At 41.2% G+C, this 22,779-nt stretch overlaps 1 protein-coding gene across 5 annotated transcripts in view; it reads right to left on the reverse strand.

Annotated features, from left to right (window-relative positions):
* The window catches only part of ERBB4 (erb-b2 receptor tyrosine kinase 4), a 1,247,562-nt gene that overhangs the window by 1,170,566 nt on the left and 54,217 nt on the right, over nt 1-22,779 (reverse strand). The gene's annotated exons all lie outside the window — the stretch shown is intronic.

Raw genomic sequence — 22,779 nt, forward strand, 5'->3', positions numbered from 1 at the left:
AGAAGAGAATAGCTCAGTGGTAGAGCATGCCAAAAGCCTACTCCTCTGCCTCTCCTGTTAAAAAGGATATTGGGTTGCTAGGCTGGGAAAGATCTAAGACAGAGATGGGCACTTCAGATACTGCGTGACTAAAACTCCCATAATCCCTAGGGATTAGGAGTCACCATGTTGGCTTGCTACTGCGAGTTGGAGGCCAGAAACATCTAGAGGTTCTCCACTCCTGAGCTAAAAACTTTGGAAGAGTTGGTGCCAGCCAGATGTGATTCTCCTGGGCTAGATGCCCCCATGGTCTGACTCAATCTACTACAGCTTCATATAAAACATAGGGATTAATCTGAGAAGAAATTAGGGCCTGGAGGTAATGCTCCCCCCGCAAGATATTTCCATTGATAGTGAAAAATGAAACTTTGTACGCTAAGGGGTAGAGGTTTAGTCTAGCATTCTCTTTGTCACATGAGCTTCCATTTGCTAAGAAGCGGTACAGCCCAGACACAGGTTTACTATCTCAGATCTAGGCCTCAGAGAGCTTCTCTTAGAGGCGAGAATCAAGGAAGCCCTGCAGCAGCCTTTGCTTCCATGACTCAGTACATAAAACTTGGTGAAAGAAATAGGACTAGACTCAGTTCCCAGCACAAGTAGTTATCTGGCAGGATCTTTAGTCTTTCTGTGCCATGCAATATTTATAGAGAATGGAGGAGAATTCATATTAGGAAAAGACTTATCCACTGCGATCCTGGTGCTCCATGTGAGCTTACATAGATATCACTTAGATATGTTTTTACAAGAGATATTATACTATCCAGTATCTGTGAATTCAGAACAGTATTACTAAGTTGAATCTCTTCAGACACCAGCACTGGGCAGAATAAATGCAAAAAGCTGTGTTTAAGCTACTGATAAATATTGTTTGCAGGGCTGGCGCCAGGCGTGCCTGGCCCCTTGGGCACCATCCTGCCCCGGGCCCCTGCACCCACCCACACACCCCACCTACCTTTCCCTTGAAGTGAATGCTGGCCGTGCTATGCGTACCTGCCATCAACCAAGATGGCGGCCGAGGCTTCCCTAAGGGGCAGATACCTCTGCCACCATCTTGGTTGATGGCACGCTATGTGCATGCATGCCTGCCATCCACCGAGATGGTGGCAGGGGCATCAGCCCCTTAGGGAAGCCTTGGTCACCATCTTATTTATTTATTTACTACTCTCTGGGTGGTTTACAGCAATTAAAAACATTAAAAACAAATATACACATTTTAAAACACAAAAAACAATTTTAAAACACAATTTAAATTTTTTAAAAACAATTTAAAAACACATGCTAAAATGCCTGGGAGAATTGGAAGTCTTGACCTGGTGCCGAAAAGATAACAGTGTTGGTGCCAGGCACACCTTGTCAGAGACACCATCATTCCGTAATTTGGGGGCCACCACTGAGAAGGCCCTCTCCCTTGTTGCCACCCTCCCAGCTTCCCTCCGAGTAGGCACCTGGAGGAGGGCCTTGGATATTGAGCGTATTGTATGGGTGGGTTCATGTCAGGACAGGCGTTCCATCAGGTATTGTGGTCCTAAGCCGTGTAAGGCTTTATAGGTTAAAACCAGCACCTTGAATCGAGCTCGGAAACATACAGGCAGCCAATGCAAGCAGGCCAGAATCGGTTTTATATGTTCGGACCGTCTGGTCCCTGTTACCAATCTAGCCGCTGCATTTTGCACAAGCTGCAGCTTCCGAACCGTCTTCAAAGGCAGCCCCATGTAAAGCGCATTGCAGTAATCTAACTTGGAGGTTATCAGAGCATGGACAACTGAAGTCAGGTTATCCCTGTCCAGATAGGGATGTAGCTGGGCCACCAACCAAAGTTGGTAGAAGGCACTCCGTGCCACCAAGGCTATCTGAGCCTCAAGTGACAGAGATGGTTCTAGGAGAACCCCTAAGCTACGAACCTGCTCCTTCAGGGGGAGTGCGACCCCATCCAGGACAGGTTGAACATCCACCATCCGGTCAGAAGAACCACCCACTAGCAGCATCGCAGTCTTGTCTGGATTGAGCCTCAGTTTATTAGCCCTCATCCAGTCCATTGTTGCAGCCAGGCACTGGTTGAGCACATTGACAGCCTCACTCGAAGAAGATGAAAAGGAGAAATAGAGCTGCGTGTCATCAGCATACTGATGGCAAAGCTCCGGATGACTACATCCAATGGTTTCATGTAGATGTTGAACAGCATGGAGGACAGAATTGACCTCTGTGGAACCCCATACTGGAGAGTCCAGGGTGCCGAGTAATGTTCCCCAAGCACCACCTTCTGGAGCCAGCCCTCCAAGTAGGAGCGGAACCACCGCCATGCAGTCCCTCCCACTCCCAACTCAGCCAATCTTCCCAGAAGGATACCATGGTCGATGGTATCGAAAGCCACTGAGAGATCAAGCAGAATCCACAGAGTCGCACTCCCCCTGTCTCTCTCCCAACAGAAGTCATCATACAGGGCGACCAAGGCTGTTTCCGTGCCAAAACCAGGCCTGAAACCCGACTGAAATGGATCCAGATAATCGGTCTCATCCAAGAGTGTCTGGAGCTGGCCTGCCATCTTGGTTGATGGGAGGCATGCACCTGCAATGCGGCCAGCATTTACTTCAAGGGAAAGGTAGGTGGGGCATCCAGGCGAGTGTTGCGAGCCTGCATGGTAGTAGGGGGTGCCTGGGAGCTCCCTCTCTGCAATCCATGGCAGGGTTTGCACTATCCACCCACCCTACGGAGGGGCCCTCAGCCAGTGCCTGACCTAGCTGCCCTCTGGTGCCGGCCCTGATAGTTCCATCAGAAGAACTACATATGGTGTTTCAAAAAACCCTATTGCTGCTACTATATAGATGCAGCAGAAAATAGGTAGAGGTGTTGCAAAACGCATTTGTAGCCCCTAAAGCATGACGGTGCGGAACAAGGTATTCTGCAATGAACCTGTTCTAACTATTGTGCTGCTAACTGCAGAGGACTGCAGTAATTATTAAACCAATCTCTTCTTTTTGACCAAGGGTTCAATGGTGTTTAAACATTGCACAACTGACACAAGCTGGGTCAGGTTGTACAGTCAGTTGCACACCTGGCACAATATGCCCATGCACACACACTCACATAATTTCTTAACATATGCTGCACATGATCTAAACCTCAGGGTTATTCTGGTATGCACATGGAACATCACAACTAACAGCTTAGAACTGAGGGCATAAGGGGCTCTTATAAAAACACCTGTGACTAGGAACACAAGGCTAGTAGAGAGATAGATGCACACCTAAATGTGGATGCTGTCACCCCAAAGCTGTGCACTATGTCAATATGATTTTAGATTTGTGAAACAAAAATATTTCCCGTTTTATACTGTATATGAAACGTGTCAGTTCTACACAGGATGGCACACCAGTGAAAGGGAGAACATACATTTTGGCCCAAGTAGGGTCCCATCTGCACTGTACAGTTAAAGTAGTATCATGCCACTTTAAACAGTCCTGGCTTCCCCCACAGGATCCTGGGAGTTGCAGTTTGTTAAGGCTGCTGAGAGTTGTTAAGATATCCTTATCCCCCTCACAGAGCTACCGTTCTCAGAGTTCCTTGGGAAAAGGGATTGATTGTTAAACCACTCTGGGAACTGCAGCTTTTTGAGGAGAACAGGGGTTTCCTAACAGTTCTCAGCACCCTTAACAAACCCTGTATTTTAAGAGAAATTCACTCTAAAATGCTGACGAATTTTCATGAGGCTTAAAAAAAATAGCAAATTGATGCAGATATGTTAAGAACTTCATTTAAAAATAAGAAACTGAGAAAAACCAGAACTGTCAGATTCGTCCATCCCCTACTCAACGGTGCCTTCCCTTTGGGCCACATTACCTCAACAGTTCAATGGCACAGTGTGTGGGCCTGATGGGAGGAGAGCTGTCTATCTTCAGGCCAGAATGTTGGTCCTTTAAGAGTTCTCCTTTGACCCATGAGTTCCTCTGTGGAGCTAGAATAGGACACCAGGCCCTCCCAAGGCCAACTGCCTCGCTTGTCTAGATAGGACATGGAGAGATGTGTGTTTGTGGGGCGGGGGATGCATGTAGAAACCTGCGGGTTTTGTGTGGCTGGAATGTAGCCTGCCATACAAAGGTAACAGTCACTTCCATTGCTCTGCCTGCTTTTGCCTCTGACTATCACTGGCATGTGGCCCTTGGAAGATTTCCCACAAAGGAATGTGGCCCTCAGGCTGAAAAATGTGTCCCATCCCTACTCTTAAGTCCTGCTACATCAAGCACTTTGGGAAATGTATAATGTTCGCTTGTAGCCACTCCCCACTGCCATCAGTGGGGGGGCGCTAATATAGGAGGGGAACCACAGACTACAGTTTGCCAAGGATGCCTTCAAACCCCATAGAAGCGATATTCAGCAGCCTCCACCTTGAAACTGCAATGCACGAAATGGCCTTCAAATTAGAAACGATGGATAGGTTCACAAGGTTCATTTCACAGGGTTTTAGAGGTGAAAGTATGCCTTCTCTGTGCTGGAACAGAAGTACAAACAGCAAAGAGTAAGTTACTTGCAGAACTGAGAAATGCAAGTGGTCACCACAGCTAAAGCATACACATCTCCCCCCTGCCAATGCCTATTTGTATGTTACCTGGAATCACAAAATGAGGAAACACAGCTCAGCTTGCAGATTGACACAGTGCTCTTTGGATGCTATACTGTAACTGTTGTGTATTCAGAATGCCATCCATTTCCTTAGCAAACACATTTCTCAAATGGAAACAAATGCAGGGAAATTAAAACCAGCAAGCCTAAGGAGATTTAGGAAAGAACAGAAAGGAATAAGCCACAGCCGTAACTGGAACAATGTGCTAAGTGATTGAAGGCTTGCTAAGGCCTCAAAGCTCACAGAGCACTATCACCAATAATAGTGGTGCCATTGTTTCTGTGTTTGTTTGGAAGGACTCTGTATGCTGCTGCAGCTGTTGCCATTTACCTACAACTCTGCCATACTTTTTTGTCCTCTGCTCCAGGTATATGAAGGGGAGGGGCTGCCTGAGGCAGTGCCTTGGCGCACGCCTCAGCGTTGCGCAAGGTGTGATGCTAAGTGCGCACTTGGAGTCGTCTTGGAGTCGTCTTGGAGGAAGAAGACAACAGAAGGAATGTTCATAATGATACTGTTTACAGAAGATAGTGGTCAGGTGGGGAGAAGCACAATGGGAAATTAGAGAACACTTGACCTCCATGACATCCTTATGATGAAGACAAAAGAGGTGATGCCAGGAATAACATATTGCATATATGCTTTTAGTGTAACATTCATGGAAATTTTTAGATATATTTTATAATTGTTATATTCTTTCTTTTTGTTTTGTATATGATTCATTTTGTTCTCATGTTATCTATATTGTTTAGAGATTTATTGTTTAGTTATGTTTACTTAAAATGTGAACTATTGTTTTTTATTATGTAGAATTTATATTGATTTTTTATGTTGTAAACTGCCCAGAGAGCTTTGGCTATGGGGCGGTATACAAATGTAGCAAATAAATAAATAAATAATACATCTCAAACGCCCTCTGAGGAACCAGTATTTGGCAGCATTAAATTGGATGCCGATAACTGGAATCTCAAGTTCAGGTTTGGGCTTCAAATTCTGCTTTTGCACTTACATCACCACCACATGTAAATAAAGTAGTTTCCCCTACTTCCAACGTGAAGTGCCACTTTTAAATATTTCCACTTTACTTGTGCTGAATTGCCGGAGATCAAATGAGTCAATTAAGCACTGTGTCTTTTTTGTTCAGAGGCGAGATGAAGGTAATTTGCTGCTCGATGCATCTGTTTCCTCATCAACACAGTGAGGACCAGGCTAATTAGGGGAGGAAAACAATATGGTCATATGGATAGGCCAGATTGCTTGTCACTCAGCTATTCAGTGTGCAGGTTCTGCTTGGAAGACAGGAAACAGATGATGATTCTGAGTTTCCCTTCCTTGCCATTTTGGTGTTGGGGAGGGGATGGGGAGAAAAGGAACTTCAAGCACTCAGATGTTGCCTGCTTATTTTTAGCATTAATCTCATAAAGTACCTTCAGCCCCTGATGTCGTTATTTAGTCTTCCTCTAATGAATGTGTACTTCTGGTGCCAAGGCATCAAGTGGAGTCATTACTTTTGCGTAGAGGATTCTTGTTTACATGATCATCAAGAGATTAAGATGACCAGCTAGTATTACATGTTAGGGCTCATTTACACCAGATAGCCAGAGAAAACAATCCCTCCATTTGTTTCAATATCTGGATAGAACATGGGAGGAGGGGTGAGCAGGGAGGAGCAGCCTTTGCATATATCCACATGGGCTGTGTTAGTTAATACATTTGGCCAGATCCAGCCCTTACTTGCACAGGATGGGTAATGCTGGATAAATGTCCTCTTTTGGATCTAAACACCCTACAGCAGATGATGGGAAAGGCCCACCAGTCACAAAATGAGGATGCACGGGTACAGCCAGCCACTAAATGGTGGTAGATGGAGGCAGAGTTAGGCATAATTTGGCAATTACTGATATCGTTTTATGGTGATACCTAATCTCTCTCTGGAAATTGCTTCTCCTTTTTCTCTCCCCTTGTCCATCCCCCTTCTTTACATCCCTCCTTCCCGTTCTCTCTCTTCTTTCCTCACACTCAGCTGGCCACTGTGTCCATTCCCTTCATTTCCTTTTCTCTTCTCCCAGCTCCTTATGATTTTTCCCCACTCAATGACCAAATCTGCATGGTGGCAGGGGAAAATATTAAAGAAAGATTATTTTCCATGCCCATAGCCAACACAACTTCTTCCTCCCTCTGTTCCCTGAAAACAACACTCCCACCCAAAAGAAAAGAGGAGCAACAACCTTTCATTCTCTGGCTGTGTGTACATACATAGCCTTTGAAAAGCAGAGGGATAATTTTTTCACAGTGAGCGTTTGCACATTGCAGTTTGCAACTGTACACACGTTTGTGTGATAATCCATGTTGTCTGTACACAGAGGTCGGTGTGTTTTCAAACTCCCCTCCCCTCAGTTATTATTCTTTATTTATTTTTCTCATTTTTGAAACTGTTTTGCTGATATACTGATATACAGGGATATTTATCAGTGTACAGAGGCAGCTGCGTTCCTGTACTGCTTCCTACTTTGCCTACTTCACTGATAGACAAGTTAAACATGGTGAGGGGGAGTGGCACAGCCCTGCTATGTCAGTAGGTCTGCTCCAATAGAAGATGACCTGAGAAAGCGCTCTCTGTGGACACATGTATGCAGCGAGAGCTTGAGAAGTGCAATCTTGGCACAAAACAGATTATAACCGTTCCAGCAGAATGTGATTTAGATCGACAGAGTGTGGGAAAGGGACGACATGGGGATCATGCAATCTGTTCATTGTCCTTCAGCAGAGAGAGGCAATTAAATCTTCCTAGTTGCCTCTTAAAGCTTCTCATCTTGCTTATCACTAACTCACAAAAGTCCAGCTTTTCAACACAGCAGCCCCTCTTAAATGCCTCCTATTTTAGGGTCAGGGCTGCATGTGCGGAGACTGAAGTGGGCAAGTATGGCAATTAAATAAACAAAAACTCACTTGGATCTCTAAGAGACAGCTACAAATCCAGGATTATCATTAGTTATTATTCATGGCTATGCCAGCTAATTTGGTACAGTTCAAGTGTATGCCTTCAGGCAGTATATTTTGTAACATTCTTATTTAGCAAAGTTAACATTATGCTAATAAAATTGGCAATTCTTTGTGGGGGAATACTGGTTGCTGCCAGAGCCCTAAGTTTACATGTCAAATGGTAATAAATGCTCTTTATTGGCAAAATATTGGCATAAAATTTAGCAAGATAATCCTTGTTCTGGCACCCAGAATATAGAGCTTGCAAACAAGCTGTTCATTACATTTTGTTTTTTTTAAATGTCAAATGAAAGTTTTTAAAAGTGAAATGGCAAGAAATTATGTCTATAGTTTTTAGGCAATACTCTAGGGTAATATTTCTAAATAAATAAGAGCCGAAGTCTGTTGTTCTTTTAAGTCTACTTTTGCCACAAGTACATTGTGCAATACTCAAAATTCCTTATTTTGTCTTCTCGTGATTTTCCTCAGCAGATTAAATTTGCTGCATGGTTTCATTCTTCGTAGCTTCTAACGTGGCAGCACTGCAGAGTTCTGTCATCCAAACAAAACTCCAAAGCCATTAAGCTTTGAACAGATTTCAATTTTCAGCAACTAGTCAGGAACAGAATGTCCAACAACAACAAAGAGTTTGCACACACAAACCCAGAGACAGAGAGGTAGATAGGCACTACAGTTATTTGGAAAATACAAACCATCTAGTGAAGGCACCATGAAACCACACAGCAAAGAATAGCTCAGGATACAGCAAGATTTGCTATCGTGGCCAATACTGCACGGTACACTTTATTTTATTAGAAGTTAGGGAATGGGCAAAGAGAAAGGCATTGATTCACTGGCCTGTGAAATAAAGTTGCTCTAGCCCAATGCTTACCGCAGCTCAGCTTTGTTTCTGGCTGCAAAATAAAATGGTGCCTTAGAAAGGAAGCACTTTGGTCTTATTCACTGCCAGAGTAGAATTTACCTCAATAAAGGGGATTATGCTTATAAATGTTAGCAACCATGAAGGCAGAGAGTGAGCTAGTGGGAAAACATGAAAACCGAACTGTTTGCTTTTGTGGAACTTCCCATAATTGGTGTTGATACTCAGCTGCTGGCATGTATTTTTAATATAACTGAGAGGGGCATTTCCCATCACTGGTATAAATAACACCTTTTGTAATATGTGCCATAAGCAAAGCCTTTAATATCCATTTTCACAACTGAAGTCTTGGTGCCTGAAGCATTAATAAACCTATATGTATTTTTCTCTCTCTAAGAAGAATTGTCTTCTTGCAATACTTTGGCATCTCATGTAATGACTCTCTGCAACGATTTTCTGCTGAATGATCCAAAGAGGTATCTGAAAGAGGTATCTCTTCGGAGTGACAGTGATATTTTAAGAACATTTTTTTTGCCATACGTTCATAGGTATGACCTTTATCCTGAATATTAAGAGCCAATTTATACATCATGCAGGATGGGAAAAGCAAATACATACTGTATGTAAGTGCACCTACCATACATATCAGACCATATAAGTGAAGTATCAGTATGGCTGCCCATTTGCTACTGGGTCAAGTTCAAGATTCTAGTTTTGGTGTACAAAGTCCTATACAGCTTGGGACCAGGATACCTGATATATCATCTTATCCCTTATATACCCAGTCAATCACTGCTCTCTGCAGGTGAGGGCCTCCTGCAGATACCATCTTATCAGGAGGTCCGTTCTGCACAACATAGGAAATGGACCTTTAGTGTGGTGGCACGTACCCTGTGGAATTCCCTGCCCTTAAATATTAGACAGGCCACCCCTGTTATCTTTTCAGTGCCTATTGAAGATCTTTCTCTTTCAACAAGCCTTTTAAGTTGAGACCTTATCCCAGTCTGCCTCTGTTGGAATTGCTTTTTAATATGTTTCTAAACCTTTTTTAAAAAACATTTTTAGCCTTTTTTTCTTTTTTAAGATGTCTTAAAAGCTTTTAAAACATGTTTTTAAAGATGTTTTAATGTACTTTAAAGTATGTTTTTATGATGTTTTAAAGTGTTTTTAGTGCGTTTGTTTGCTGCTTTGGGCTCCTGCTGGTAGGAAGGGCGGGATATAAATTAAATAATAATAATAAAAAATATACCAGCTATCAGCAACGAGTGTGGACGCACAGCAGTTGTGATAACACACTACATGCATATGGGCTAACAATATTTATTTATTTAGACCATTTATATACCACTTATATTTAAATAAAACTCTAAGTGGTGTACAAGTCAAAACATCAACTACAAAAAACCACCAATTTAATACAATTAACTGAACAAAACATCCTCTTTAGTATCAACATAATATAAACATTGCATATAAAATTAAGTACAAGAAATGCAAGGAAAAAACCATAATACATAGTAAGTGTATGCATATATATGATGGAGGGCATATGCTACACTCACATATGTAAGCACTTTCCCCATGGACCATGTCACATATAAATCATCATCATCATCATTTTATTTGTTTAGCAATATGCCATTACAAAGACAGATCATTAAAAACTGAGACACAAATTTAGCTCTTAAATCCCTAGCTGCCAGGGAAAATAAGGAAACACGCATTGAGATATAATTTTCCTTGTCTGACAGCAAAAAAAACACAAACTCACTTGGTGAAACAACCTTTTTCCTACGACTAAATTCAGACAGATATTTCTCACAAGGATCTTTATATAAAGGACACTGGGTAACATAATAAACTACATCCTCTATAGCTGTTTTACAAAACACACAAAACCGGTGTTCTAAGGGAAGTTTTTTATAACAACCATCAAGAAAGGCAGAAGGCATCACATTAAACCTTAGCTCAGTAAAAGCGGTTCTGCATGGAGCTAAAGTAATTACCTCTAAGTAATTAGCTTTCTGGTGATCTGTTTTAAAGCATGGGTACAGCCTGGAAAATTTGAAGAATGGATAGTCAGCATATCAGTTAAAGAAGTCTCCTGTACACAAACTGCTTTAACTGTATTTTAGACAGTAACTGAATCTCAGTCAGCTCACTATCAAATTCTCTAGCAAGTGTATGTAAAGCAGCAACTCGCTTTTGGGCATTTAAAGGTGAGCCATAAGCAATGGAGAGCAGACGGGAGGGTGGCAAAGCTCATATTCTGTTGTGAAAATTTAGGAGTCGAACCTGTATTCTGGCCTGGACAGAAGGCCAGTCCACTTCTGTACGAACATGCGCAGCAGGAGTACCAACAGGTAGGCCCTAAACTTTCTTTAAAAAAGAGCTTTGAACCTTCTCCAACTCATGCATTAATGAGTGGCTAAGACCCCAGAGTTTAACACCATATAGCATAAAAGGGACAACCTTCGCCAACAATTTTTTTAGGGCTGGAACAACCAATTTCCCACCTTTGTGTAAAAGAATTTCAAAATAGCTCCAGCAAGACTTCTTGCTTTAGCAGCAATAGTGTCCGTGTTTACCATGTAAAAAGCAGTTTGCTGCAAAATGAACTGCTAAATAGCAAAATAATTCAGTCTGTTGGATAGGAGTATTAAAAACTGTCCAACTGAATATAGGAGATCTCTTATCAAATACAACCACTTTAGATTTTGAGAAATTGATATCGAACTGTTCCTGCTGACAATATTTAGCCAACAAATCCATTTGCTTGTTCAGGCCACCCCTTGTCAAGGATAATATAACCATGTCATCTGCATATAAGAGAATACTGACCTTCCTATTTCCCATAGCTGGAAGACAAGTATCCAAATTCCCAAGCAATTTGACCAGATCATTTATATGAAGGCTAAAGGTGGTGGGGGCAGAACACATCCCTGTTTGACACCCTACATATAAATCAGGTCTTCATCTTCAAACTCTGGAGTTATTTATAACTCAAAATGTTTTCAAAGATCTAACCTTTTCAAGAGGATGATCAGCCTGATGAAGCAGTAGCCTGCTTTAAAATCCAAAGAGCTCTTAGATGTGATTGTATGTATCCACACACTATTATGTTCAAATTTAGATAGTCCAATACCAAAATCTAACTGCACAACAGAACTCGCAACTTTTAAAAAAAAAATGAAGTGTCATCAAAATTTGCTTTTTCCCAGTTTAAAATGTAAGATGGAAAAGAGGACAAAAAGTTGCTAGATAGATTTGGAATTATGGTTATGTAGATTGGTAAAATATCATGAGACAGAAGCTTGGTGTAGAAGAGCTCCTATGGAATCAACCACTGGGGAGGATTATATGTAATAACTTGGCTAACTACAAAGGCTCAGAACAGCAATCCTTCACTTACGTTAATGCTGTACCTATGGTTGTGTTGAGACTATCATGGGATGAACAAACTGGCTTCAGAGAACAATTCTGGATGCAATAACATCCATGGTACTTCTTCACCGATGTCCAAAATGGAAGTTCACATATCTTTCCCATGCTGGAGAGCACACTCAACTATCCAAGGAGAGCTGCACAACTTAAGCATTCCTCCTCCGAAGTCAGAGTCAGTGGGCACTTGTGGTTCCGATGTCAGTGGGACAGTGAATCCCCTCCAGGTTTTAGTCTGAACTTTCAAGGGGCTGCCCAAGGGGCACAACTCTTTGACAGTTTGGACTAAAACCTAGAGAGGATTCACTGCCCTACTCACATTGGAGTCACCAGTCCCCACTGGTTAGAATGATTCACTCATATTTTTTGCTTGCCATAGAAGTTGTCACATGTGAAGCTACTCAGAATGTACCTTGACAAACAAGAATTGTGTGGTTCAGAGCGGAGAACTTCCATTTAAATTCTGCTAGGATTGTTTAATCCAAAATATAACTGGGAAATTCAAGCCAATTAAGCTTTAAAGTGATGTAGTTTCCCACTGGCATAGGGGAATGAATACTTCAGGAATCTATAGGCATATGCCTGGTGTGCCTTTGAAAAGTTCACAATTTTATATTATAAACAGGCATAAAAGATCAAATGCAGCTAGCTACCTTCAGACCAAGTATTCACATCTAGGTGGTTCATGGATCAGTTCGTCAGTGCACTCACAGTAGCAAAAATTAAAGTTGGGGGGATTTTAAAATATTTAAAAAATCTAAATTATTTTATTTAATAAATCTAATGCTGTCAGGTGGATGCAATCATAGTCAAAGAAACACATAAACCAATAACAACCCCCCTCCAAAAATGTTTATAGTAATTATATAATTCGTGCCTGCTATCTTCTAAAAGATAAACCTAATGTATGGGCAGATCACCTTATCCAAATAGCATAATCAAATTTAATAAACTAAGCAGCAAATGTGGGTGCTAGAAATTGGCAAGCCAAGCTATTTGCATCATTAAATAAAGTCAGTCATCAAATGTGTCTAAAGACAGAAGGGATTTTAGGAAAGGACACGTCTCTCTCTGTGTGTCTGTATCATAAGAGATTACAAAGAAATTATGTGGTATAAAAGCTCAACAATGCATTCCTAACAGAGCTTTTCTGAAGCTGCCCTCCTATGTCTAAACTTAAAAACTCATTTTAAATTTGCATTAGAATCATATTATACCGACAAACAAGGAGTATATAAACTTGAATTACTGCAGAAGCACTACCAAGCATTAATTACTTATTGAATCTGTAAACTGCTGGCTAATCTGGAATCTGAATATTTACGTGTTAGATATGAACCAAGCTTCTAGCTCTCACGGTTCTGGAAAGAGCAGAAAATACCTAACAGAGCAATCCAACTCCCCCCTCCTTACGCTGGGCTGTGCAGGCAAGGGGTTATATTGAGCAGAGGTATCCCTGCCAGCAAAGTTCAGCAGAAACCCCCAAACTGGGGCAGGATGGGGCTGCAACAGATTCTGCTGCTGAATCAAAAGCTGGTTTCACTACTGTCACCGGCTGGCATCAGGGCTGATCTGGACCAATCACTGCACCAGCCTGAACTTGGCACAGGGATCAGGCCCAACTGTCCTCCCATGCTTTCTGCTGTTTTGAGCAGCCAGGCTTTGAATGCAGCAGTGGCTCTGCCACTCCGCAAAGCCCTGGATGACAGGGACTGCAAGCTTGGATTGCACTCTAATCTATATTTCAAAATATGTTTTAGGAATCAGTTTTAAGAACTGGAATTAGGTTTAACTAGGACACTGAGCATACCTCTGCCAAATATCTCCATTTCATAGTACATATAAAGTGCACATATTTTAAATATAATAAGAAGACATATTATTAAATATAATAAGAGCCTTACAATGTTGAAGATGTGTTTGGAAAGTACTGCTTTTGAGTGTTGACAACACCCATTCAAGACATGAGTGATGTCTCCTTTTCTGGCAATTTAACAGGAGTTTTCAATTTGGCCTTAGGTAACCAAATGGGCATACCTGTGACTAGGTTTAAGTCATTAAAAAGCATTGAAAGGTCTTTTTAATGTATAAAGCACAGCACAGAATCTAGTCATCCAGTGAAAAACTCTTAATTCCTTTCCATTAGCAAAGCAAACCCATTTCCCTGTTGCTTTATTATTGTTCCAGCACTAATGATTCTTTCATGCATGTTTTATATCATCCCCCTATGAGCCAGGCATGAACGTCCACATTGCAGCTCTTTGCTCTAGACTGGAGCGTAATCACATGGACCACAAAGAAGCAGTTGCATGCCATTCAATATGGTTCCAATTTTTCATTTTCAATTATAGCCTCACACAGGCTCTAGGGACAGGAGTTGCTTTCTGGGGGCAGGCTGAGAAATGGAAGGATCGAACCAAGAAGAAGCAATAAGGACCAGTGACCCCACATGGCCAGGTGAATAAAGTAAGGGTGCAGAGTTGGTACTAAGAGATTATTTTAGTTGTAGATTCTCCCTGATGCCCAGCAACCCTAAGAGAGCAATGAAGACCATTCTGCAGATGGGGATGGGAAATTTCACATATTGTTTCAAGCTGACTAGACAACTTGTATATTCTTGCTATTAGAATTACCCAAAGTTATTCAGCATGTGTAATTTGAGAGTTTTACCTAAAGTGACATTAAGGCCTTGCTACACGCATTGAATCAAAGGAAAATAAGATATATTTGGATCTTTGCATTTCATTGGGGTAAAATAAATGGCATGCCTCCCACTGTAAAAAATGAATAGGGTTAGCTCCATTAGTTGTCAGAAAGACAATAAAAACAACAAAAATTATCTACAACAATGCAGTTAGAGAAAGGCAAGTAAAGGGCGGTGTAGCTCCTCTATCAAGATTCTATCTAATCAATCCAGATGAAATCCAGAAAGTATATTTTCTTTTTATTTCGCTGAACACTGAAGAAATCTGTCTCCTGAGTATTCCCATCTTTTTCAGACTTGGCATTGTGCTTTTGAAGTTGTGGCAATAGTGAATAGGAAACTGGCAACTGACTGTAAACATTGATCCCAATCATTTTTTATTTAATGCCAATGTAAAACAAAAGTTGCTCAATATGGTACTGGCACTGCAGATGGTATGCAAGTTCTTAAATTAGTGCTGGACCATATTTGTATGAAGTGCAATTTTCACTGTAAAAGTTGCTATTTCATGGATCATGAAAAATGTTTGCGAAATGGTCCTAACATTCACTCTTTCATGCATTTTTAATGTCTGCTTGGAGGCCATTGCTTGGAGTAGAAGCATGTGCCCTTTTCTGAGGCAACCAGGATGGTGCTCCTCACATTGGGGTACACATTCAAGTGCATATCACATCGAAAATAGAGAAGGCAAAGGAAAAACATCTGCATTTGGTTGCATATTCTAATACGGATATTATTTCTCTTTTTTATCAATGTGACAATGGGTTGGCCTCAGCTTTGGGAATACATTGCCTTTTTCCCAGAATCACCTCCTCTCCCCCCACCCCCAAATACTTTCATATGCTGTCAAGGAGTGTGAAAATGGCTGAAAAGGAGTAGGGGCTTCTTTCAGAGAGTGAGAATATGCCTTGCCTGTTTTGACTCAGCACTATCCTACACCAAGCAGTAGAACAGGGTCTATGTCAACATTTACAATGCATGATCATAATCGTTTATTATTTATAGATCTATATCAGTTCTGTTTGATTGCTGTACTTGAGACTACACCATCAGTCTAACAAGGTTCATCACAGATCAAAAAGAGAGTATTGCTCAGTAGGGTAGAAAAGCATAAGCACTTAAACTGATTTTTAAAAAGGTTATTTTGACATTAAGTTACACACATCAGAAATGGATGAATTCAAGTAATTTTTACTGGGACGAATGAATAGAAATATTCGTTTCCTTTACAGCTTTCACATTATCTTGGGGGTCCTGGAATAATAATCTTGTGATGAGGGCCAACTGTAGCCAAAAGGGTATCCTGAACAGTGATTGGGTCTGATCATTCTCCCATTGAACGGTGCCACTGCTTAGGAAGCGGTGACAATGATATCATCCAGTAGGGCCTATCTTCTCAATGGGCATGATTTGCGTTGCAATACTCATATTTTATGCATGCTATTAGCTGCCTGGGAATTGCAGTCAAGCTGAACAGTGCATGCTGTGGATGCCAACATTGTAGTCATGTTCTAAGTCAATTAAGGAGACCTAGAGCCAGATGGCTGTAAATGAGCAAGATTATACAGTACATTTTATTTACTGGTTAGGATTATCATTCAGGCAATAATTGCTTTGAGCATATTACTTACAGCTCTTGACATTTAAAATAAAATGAGAGGAAATGAAAGTTATAAATACTCAATTTTTCAGTTCTCTTTTGCCTTTGGGGAGCTTGATCAGTTAACAATTTTTTTTAAAAAAAACTAAGGAATTCACACAAATAATGCTTTAGATTTTATCAGCAAAATTAATTGGATGTAAAGATTCCTTAGGAGCCATTTCTTATATTTTGGCAATGCATAACACAGACTGTTGTTATAGTTGTTGGGGAGAGTTAAGCTGCATTAAGAGTCACGTTTCTGTGGTGTTACATGCCTCTTAAAACTAAGACTAGATGCAGTCCAGGACGAGCAAACCTGGAAGATAAATGAACAATTATATTATAGCAATGGTTCAGTTAGTTCATTATTGTAAACCCTGACTTCCAAAGAGCCAAGGATCCCACAGAAAGGTCCTCCTCTATATACCTTTATATATAGCCTGTCCTATCATTTGTCAGTATGAGGTAGCCATCTCATGTGGCAGATGCAAAGAAGCAGAGAGTGGTGGCAAGGTGTTGAAGGACAGAGTTGCATGTACTTTGAGGCCTACCCTGTGATCCATAAACTAGCCTCCTGCCTTCAGGTGTGGAGGAGTATACTGTCCAATCAGCATTATTGAAGTAACATTCCATTGCCAGTCTGGCTGGCTTCTGTGTGTGGAATGGTATCATGGTGATGGTACCATCTTGTCCTCTGCCACAGATAGCAAAAGGTTGTGCGTTGCTCTGTATGGGTGGGAAACCCAGTGACCTTGTCCCAGTTTCAAAATAAATTTAGAGTGACCCATATGCAGAAAATGTGTTCCTTTCTTTGTTATCAAAGAGCAGTCCCTGCTTATCAACTTGCACAACACCCAACAAAACTGCACAACGTTCTCCCTCACAGGAAGAAAAGCTCCCAAAAGACTATCGAAATGATTCTTCTTGAATCTTCTTGTATTTTTAATATTTATTTCATTCATCTGTGCATACTATCACCATCATTGAATTACGTGCTTACTTTCATTTCAAAATCCAATCATTGTGTACTTTCTGTTGGCTTGTGTGCGTTGTTGTGTGAAACAGCATACATTACGTTGGAGTTAAGTTGAGCAAGAAACTTCTTCAGAGCATGTTAAGAGTCTTTATTGAAAGACATTAAGGCCAGAGGCTTAAGAGTAAATACATGTAGAGATTCTTCAGTCACCCCCCCTTCTGGTACATCTCTCTCCATAGATAAACACAAAAGACAGCCTCTCAGCTCAGAGGCATAATTCAGAAGACGACAACACACAGACTCTGTTAGAACTTTCCCAGTCGCTATCAGATGGCTACCATAGCAACGGCCCTGGCAGTCCGTTCCCAGACAGGGCATAGACATAACTCCCCCTTAACCACAGTTACGTCTTCAAACTTGCAGGCTTCATGGAAAACTACTAGAGACAGTAATGCCTACTGGTCACCAGCCCAACACTTTCATGAAGAATATTACCAAAAGAGGAAAGTTGCTATCATAGAATTTGCAATACAATTTATTTGTATTTGGATCCTATTAGAGGTTCATAATTCCCATTTGGCAACTGTCAAAGGAATTCAGATGAAAGTTACATAGAAACAACATATCCTAGGCAAAAGGCTTAAATAATTGCTCTAAGTGATATTTAATTGAAATTTTAATGCCCATAAATACAATGTGTCATATTTTAAATTAGTGCAATAATAATTAGATTGCTATTTCTTTTCAAATGGACCGTCTTAATATGTCTTTTATAGCAGATGCTAAAATAAATTTCTCTTTATATGACAAAATAAAAGGAAGTAGAAATATATAACAGGTATATTTATGATTATATTTATGTAGGTAATCAACAGGGGTTTGGTCAGTTTTAGCTTTGTTGTAGATTAGACGGTAGTTCTTTCCTCCATCCCAGAAACTGATGAAAATAAGTTATAAACTTCTCTTATTGTTAAACTACGTGATCTTTCAACTTACACAAAACTCTTATCAAGCAGAATGGAAAGGTAGCCAATTCTCAGACAAGTGGATGATGGTATCTTAACATAGTCAATTAACAGTGAAATTCTTTGCCTGTCTACTGAGAAATGAGTCCCACTGAATTCAATAGGACTTACTCCCAAGTAAGTGTATGTATAATTGACGCCTAGCAGCCTAATCTGTCTGTGTTCTGTGGGGACTTTCTGGAGTATGGGCCTTATCCTTGGTACAGCATCTTTTGTTCGTTTTCTAATTATGTTCTTGTTTTACAGCTGCTATATTGCATTTCTAAAGGATAGTCCTTCATCCCCTTGATATGGATTATATTCTGTTTAGCAGGGTCACTCTCTCGTCCTTCTTCTGGCTGTCTACCCTCACTTAATGTGTTTAAGGCTTTGGTTTGTATGGTTTTACAATCCAAAGTTGCTGTACTTGAGTGTTTGATATGCACTCTTTCAAAATATGCTAAGATGCTTTGCTATACTGTTGGAAGCACAACTTCTAATCATGAAAACGTGCAACAATACACCAAATCCTATCCTATTGCAAGTCAGTTATTTCTATTAGATGTATATGAAGCAAAACATTGTGGGATTATTAACCAACACCTTGCTCAAGTGATAAAAATGTGCATTGGTAGGTAACATTGTTCTGTATATAAATGAAATGAAAAATTCATTGTCTGTCCTGAATTTTTCAACAAGCAGCTCCACTGGATATTCAAGAATTATAGCGTTTTACAGAATGAGAAAAACTTTTCTGTACCCACTTTCTCTATGTTGTCTGATTACTTTTGTGTGACTTAAAAACTTGCATTCTTTTATACCAAGGGTGCCTAACCCATGACCCCCTAAGAGGTCACCCAAAGACCCCCTCCCTCCCAATTTTTAAAAAAGTATTTCAGTGTGATACTATGATGCCAAAGGGTTTCCTATGGCCTCTGAAGGCCCCTCAAAAGTCCATTGAAAAATGGTTTTTGTTAACTTAAAAAAAATACTGACCACTCCCACGGTCCCCTGCTGTGATTATGTGATGTGAAAAGGTTTTTGTGATCCTGCCTTCAAAATGTGCCCTTCAAAAGATATCAATAAATTGGCCACCCCCAATGATGGCTGGTGTCCATATGGACTGGTGGATGGAAGGCAGAGAGGCCAATGTCAGACAGAGCCAACTAATTTTGGATTTGCCCCCATCCTTCTCCCTGCTGAGTTCTACAAGGGCGACACTGAGACTAAGGAGGCCACCCCCTAGACTGGTTATAAGTAAGAAGGCAGGCAAGTGGAAGTTGGCTGAGGGCATCCTGAGCTTGGTGGGGCACTGCACCATTTGTACTCATAGACCAGCCTCCACTGGCCACACCTGCTTTGACAAGTGGCCCCCAGAGGGTTGACTGTGTGTCATAGTGGCCCTCAGCCTGAAAAAGGTTAGCTATCCCGGTCGTATACCAATAGAAATAATCCAAAGAAAACTCTTTGACAAATATTTTATCTCTCTCGTCATGGATTTAAAACAGAAGACCAATAAGGCTTGCCAATATCTTTAAAAGCTGCTTAAATCCATCAGTGTGTAATTGAATACAGTGTTGGCTGACTAGTGGCTGCCAAAAGAGAGTTCATTTTAGATACCGTATATTTTCTTCAGTGATGCATGAGTGTTCATGCTACAGGCTGCCAATCTGGCATGTCCAAGCTGTTCATTTTTTGGTCTTGCCAAGGGAAAGATGGCCAATAGCTCAGGTAAATTATACCAATAGCATCTTGCCCTTTCTGCCTTTCTCTTGCACACTCCATCCCTCATCATATGGCTCTGTGTTCTTGATTTGGCCATATAGGTGTCAGAGATAATAAGGATTCCCCCAAGCAGTTATGGTTTTCCTCCCTCCTGGCTGGTTACCTAGCTGTTTTGATGGCTGCATAATTAGCAACACTACTCCAGATAGTTGGCAGGCCTAGCAAATTGAAAAGTGGATAGATAATCATTCGGCCCAGAGAAAAGCTCCAACCACATTCACCAATGTGGTCAGCAATCTGTCTGTTAAATTAGCCAGGCTGAACTATTAACATGTTCTGATGAAAAGACTGTCCTCAGAAAATTGTTCAGAAAATACATAGATCACTCATGCAGCTGACATCACAAACAGAAAACAATGGTGGCCTGCTGAACCAACTCAACTGGAGAAGTCAACAAGATGACTCGGGGTATGTTTATGCAAACACTTTTTCTACAGCGAGAAGTAATATCTAAGGCCAAGCGTTGAATCATTTACAAGACTGGGATCCTTGGGAACCTCTGTTGTGCCTGGAAGGTGACTGAAAAGAGTCAGATACCTCATAGTGAAAAGCTGCTTGCACGAATCTATCCATATTCATGCTATTTTAGCTTATGTCTGCAACTTCTAAGTACTGAAATCATAATTAATTAATTTAATTATAAATTAATTATAACCAATTAATTATAACCAAGATTCCTGTGGGATGTTAAAGTCCAACAAATGTAAAAAACCTAACAAATCTACAGACTAGATCACACTTGCTTAGAAGTTACCATATAGTGGTAAATGTTATTTATTTATATGGACAGATGGAGATGCAATTTTTTTTAAAAATTATTTGATTCAGATGAATTTTGCTTATTTATTTCCTTGGTAAAACCTCCATTGTACACACTAGGCCTGTTACCCCCACAAAATGAAAAAAGTTGAGGGGAACCGCCCTATAGACTCATTGTACACATTGGGGCCTCATTCACTCTGTACATTTATTCCACTATGACTTCCTACAAAGGATCCTGGGAAGTGTAGTTTGTGAAGGATCCTGAGAGTTGTTAGGAGACTCCTATTCTCCTCAGAGAGCTACAATTCTCCAAGTGGCTTAACAGTCAGTCCTTCTTCCCAGAGAACTCTGGGGATTGTAGCTTCCTGAGGAAAACAGGAGTCTCCTAACAACTCTCAGCACCCTTCACAAAATACACTTCCCAGGATTCTTTGGGGGAAGCCATGACTGTTTAAAGTGGGATAATAGTGGAATAAATGTACAGTGTGGATGTGGCCTGGATGTAGCCCTAGCCCTAAAATTAAGAACATAGATGCACCCCTAACCACCCAGCATTCCAGTCAAACAACAAAGTAATACTACTAGAGATATCACAGTAGAGTTTCCCAGTAAACAGACAAAAACATAAGTGATATTTGAAAAATAAAAAAATACTACCCACCACCTACAAGTGTTTCAATCTGTCAAAGATAAAGGAGCTGGTACTGTGAAATCTCAAAACAATGGAAAAATTAAGGATGGGCTGATATTTCAAAATGGTTTAAATTCAACCATTTGCAAAAGGACAACCAGGAGAAATTATAGGTGAGGTGGCTGTGGCTACATTTTCCCCTTTCCTTTTTCTCTTGCACTTTAAAAGAAGCCTTGTCAGCTAAGATCAGTGACCAGCAAGCCCCCCAATCACCATCTCTTCACATCTCCTTGCCGCCTTCTGTGTCATGCACAGGAACGGTAACACAGCCAAATGAAGGCTGTGGAGAAACCCGGAGTCATTCCTCCTTAGCCTTCTGATCTGCTTCCGGCCTCACTGGCATTTCTATCTGGTGTTGTTTCCATGGTGATCTGGAACAAGAACGACAGTACAGCTGGAAGGACGTTACACAGCTGCTTTGGAGAAACGGAGAGGATCACCAGCCACACTGATCACAGGCTTCTTTTAAAGTGTAAAGTGTAAAAAATGGTATCATACTCTTCACTACCTTGTCAATGAGGTAAGCCAATATTCCTGTCCCCCAAAAATGTATTACAAATTTTCCCACCTGCCCTGATAAGGACAAAAATCCTAATGCCATATTCATTGGGAGGTGGGGGGGAACTGTCCCAAGAAAATGGAGTGTGAGATTTGGCCCATCACTGAGAAAAATAGGAGGGAAAAATCCTTAAAATATGACTGTAGCCATAAAACTCTGTAATGCAAGAGCAACTTGATGGCCCTTCGCTGGTTTCGGAGTACGGACGCTTTCACACATGGGGCTAATAGCGCTAGTTTAATGGATTAAAAATCTAGCACTTCGTTCCGGATTTCAAAAATCCCTTTCACACTGTAGTACCAATTTAGCGGCATTTCGCACAATGGTCTTTCACACAGCACTCTCACCTACCGCGGCCGTTAGAAGACTGCTTCTTTTCCCGCCGTTTCTATTCAAAAGCTCTGCTTGTTCCTTCTGCGTGGGGGGGGGTTGAAAGAGGCGCGATCGCGATTAGCTGAGAGGCGTAGTAGCGTAGCAGCAGAGGCTCTGGTTGAGTACAAGCAGCAGCAGCACAGGCTGCTCTCAGGAGCAGCTGGGATCGACTGGGAGGCGCAGTGGTGGCAGCGCAGCAACGCGCGAAGGCTGCGTACTGGGATGGCTGTTGGTAAGGGCAGGAACGCACTGCATGCTGGGATGGCTGTCACGTGAGCAACGGCAGCTAGTGCAAAACTCCCACAATCTTCCGGGTTCTCAGCCTGC

Source organism: Rhineura floridana, chromosome 2, assembly GCF_030035675.1.
Source record: "Rhineura floridana isolate rRhiFlo1 chromosome 2, rRhiFlo1.hap2, whole genome shotgun sequence".
NCBI lineage: Eukaryota > Metazoa > Chordata > Lepidosauria > Squamata > Rhineuridae > Rhineura > Rhineura floridana.